The sequence below is a fragment of the Silene latifolia genome, chromosome X, assembly GCF_048544455.1.
Source record: "Silene latifolia isolate original U9 population chromosome X, ASM4854445v1, whole genome shotgun sequence".
NCBI lineage: Eukaryota > Viridiplantae > Streptophyta > Magnoliopsida > Caryophyllales > Caryophyllaceae > Silene > Silene latifolia.
This window is the reverse complement of record NC_133537.1, coordinates 149,604,483-149,608,297: the sequence shown is the minus strand read 5'-3', so window position 1 is coordinate 149,608,297 and position 3,815 is coordinate 149,604,483. Positions and strand designations below refer to the sequence as shown.

Sequence of the window (3,815 nt, the reverse complement as noted above, 5' to 3'; positions counted from 1 at the left end):
TCAAGTGCCTCCAGCTTTCTCAACATTCTCAATCATCTTTGAGAATGTGTGGGCTAACCGGTTGGCCCTTCTGAAGTTTCGCCTCAAAGAAGCGACAAGTATGCTCATAGGTCACGATTCTCGGTGCTTTCGAGAATTCCTTAGTGAGCGTGGTGAAATTCTTGTTTGCACCTTGGGCTATGAAGCGTTTCTGCAAATTGGATTCCATTGCAAAAATGAGTACGTTCTTTATCGCACCTGCTTCCATGACGAAATCGCTATACGTGGCGATTTCGTTAGCTCCAACCGTGGGGCCTGGTTTTGGCGGGATGGGCTCTATCGATATTTGAGCTTCCCTTTCAAAGCAATGGCGGCATTCCGTAATGCCGCCTCCCGTCCGCGAAGTTTAATCCATCATTCTTCGATCCGAGTAGACCGATTCATCCGATTCATGAAGATCCGAAGCCGGGACTCACGGTCCAATGTGGCACTTGGCATTGGGTCGTCCGTCACGCCACCATTTTGTTATTAGCAGTTTAAATGATCGTGTTCTACACTGAAAAGAAAGAAAAACAAAACGAAATAAGCAACTCATCGAGGTGATATAAGTCTATTTAAAATTCATTTTAACGTGTAGACTCATTGCACTTGTATAATCGATCTACCTCAAGAATTATACAAATGATCCCAAGACTCAATTTCCGTAAATTGATAAGCCAACTGTTTGGCTAGTTCTACCGTTAGAACTCTTGGTCGATAGATTTCCGTAAATCCTATCTTTAGTCCACCATAATCACAGGATCGTACGAGTGACCATAGTGTTGAGATAAAATAGGTCAATCAGTTCCAACTTACCCGGCGTAGAAGGGGTCATATTATGCCTACCGACGAAGAAGGGATTCATTGGAGTTTGACCTATAAAGACTATTCTCAATTTTTGGTTATACGAGGAAGATCCCATCAACTTAGTTTTAATTCATTTAAAGTGAACGAAAATCTAGCATTACGTGAATGAATTAACTTAGGTGATGGCTTATTAAGTCCGTGTGACATCTGTATGTCATAGAAAACTAACGCGCAACCTCTATATGAGTCAGTTTTTATGCAAATATTAGGTGGTTTGGTTTTAGGCGAAATATGATGCAAACTATCGTTACGATTAAAAAACATAAAAAAAAAAACAGAACGTAAATAAAAGTCCTAGTGTGGCCTATCCTAGCAAGATAAACATAATACAACTTTCGAATCCACCGTTGGACCCGAGAAGCTTGTCTTGATGTTCCACCTTGATCCATTCAATAGGAGTGAGCATCCGATCTCCATCTTTGGTCTTCTCAAAATTACAATTTAAAATTTACAAAATATAAACCTATTTACATTCTAAATTAAAACTGTAATTACAAGGAAAAATCCAAAACGGAGATGCGAGATCTCAAAATACAACCAAGACCGTGTTCCATCATTACGGTAACACGTTCTACTAAGGCCACACTAAGTTACAACCGTTTGTAAAATTAAATACGTAATAAAAAACATTCATGGCATTCAAAAGTAACGATAAATAAAAGTTGCATCAACTAAAACAAAATTTATTCGTGATATAATTCCGTAATTATGTTAAATTTATCCAAACCACCTTTTAACGCTTAAAATTATATGACAAAACCGCTTTTATCAACTTAATTTTAATCCATTACAATCTGTTACTTTAAACCGCTTTAAAATAACTAAATGGTACGTGTGTGAACCGTTTCACAATCAAGCGAGTGCACAAAATCCGAATTATGTAAATTTTATGGCCGAAAAATAAAAAAAAAACACGAAAATTTTTTTTTCTTTTTTTTTTCAGCGCGGCACTCAAGAAAACGATTTGACAAAAAACAAAACTAATTGCAATTTTGACCTAATCCGTATTAAATTAAAACTTCAATTGACAAAACCTTAAACATATTGCTATAATAATCGTTTATAATAACAATATGCAAAAAAAATCGAAAACAAAACCAATCGATCGAGACACTAAAGTCCTCGATCGACTGATCAGACGTGAACATGCATGTCACAGTTTTCAAGGCAAAAAAAAATATCGATTCAAATCGTTTTATGAAAATCACGATGAAAAATATACGTGGCCTCGCTCTGATACCACTTGTAGGGTAATATCTGTATAAAACCCCTTAAAATTAAGGACTATAACGTAATTTATCATGTGATTAATGGTCATAAACGAAAAACAAGAGAAACGATAAAAGAATAAGAATCAACCTCGGGTCTGTGCAAAACGGCCTAAGAATGCAAAATCAACGCAGATTTCCTGCTAATCGTTGCACCCAAGATCGTCTGAGACTATGCCCCTTGTGCTAGAAATTGCTCTCTGATTGCCTTGCAATATTGAGAGAGCTTTTGTGAGGTTTTGATGTGAGATCTAGAATTTCAGAGAAAAAGACTCCAAATCCCTAATTTTTCTTCAAATGAGAAGGATTAGGTCAAAAGGAGAGAAGGACTCTCCTTTTGTCCTACTCCCAACCAACCGAACGTTACCCATGGAGGGAGTGGGCTTTCCACTTTCTCCTTATTTAACTCGTGGTCCGACTCGTTTTGCTAAATGTATATGACGGGTTTTAATTATAAATCATCATCCGTTATCGGATATTAAAATATCGACAAGTAACATGAATCAGTCGACATATTAATACTTGTCCGACAATGACAATATTGTATAATTAATTAATTTAATATACATTCAAATATTCAATTTACGAATTAACCGCTTAATTCACCTTAGCCAGTATTATTTAATCCGTATTAAATAAATATCTCAACATCGCGTTTGACTAATTATTAGTCAATAACTCCGACTAACCGCTTAGTCATATTAGGCATCAACATGACTGTATTTTCATGCCGTCACATCTCTCAAACGTATCCTATAGGTGTGACTTTTAGGGACCAGTTGATCACCGCCATCTGTATGACAATAACGTCAAACTTATCTAGCAAGCCAACCGTTATTGATAAACGTGGACCAACTGATAATGATACAAAAGTATACCCTTTGATCCTTTTAGAGATTTATATGTCATTGCACTAACTGTGGAGGACACCAGCCCCAACAGACCCTCATTCTCATATGGAGACTTTTTGTGACTATTGTGATGCGATTTCTCAAACCGGTGTAACTCAAGACCAAATTCGATGGGTCTTATTTCCTTTTTCTCTAATTGGCACTGCGAAACAATGGTTGAAAGGCCTTGATAAGGCTACTCTCGGAATTGATTCTTGGAAAAAGTTGGCTCTAGCTTTCTACAAAAAGTTCTATCCACCGGAAAAGACTAACATGCTAAGAGCTCAAATTACGGGCTTTAAGCAAAGAGATGAAGAATCCTTGTATGAAGCTTGGGAGCAATTCAAGGGAATTTGTCGCTCATGTCCTCATCATGGACTTAGCGAGTGGTTCTTTGTACAACAATTTTGGAACGGTCTTTATGAAGATTTTCAAGGAACATTCTCAACATGGGATCAAATGGAATGTTCACCGAAGTTGATGACAATCAAACTTGGAACAAAATTAAGGAAATGGCGGTCCATAACTCACAATATAGTAGACCTCGCAAGGCTACTAGAGGAGGAAAGCATGAAGTGGACTCCATTACTTAATTGGGTGCTCAACTTAGTGCTCACATTGATACCATCAATTTGAAGTTTGAAAAAGCTATGGCTAGACTTAAAGAAGCCTCAAAATCACCAAAGCATCATGTTAATGCCATGACGGCATCTTCATCAATCCCAAGTGGGATATGTGAGAATTGTGGAACTTTGTGACATGACCAAAGTGA

The 3,815-nt window shown here is 37.3% G+C and overlaps 1 non-coding gene across 1 annotated transcript; it reads right to left on the bottom strand.

Annotated features, from left to right (window-relative positions):
• Positions 1 to 3,316: 3,316 nt before the first annotated feature.
• Positions 3,317 to 3,423, bottom strand: LOC141625788 (small nucleolar RNA R71). The gene has a single exon (XR_012535542.1). It is a non-coding gene; the product is annotated as a small nucleolar RNA R71 (small nucleolar RNA).
• Between the last annotated feature and the right edge of the window lie 392 nt (positions 3,424 to 3,815).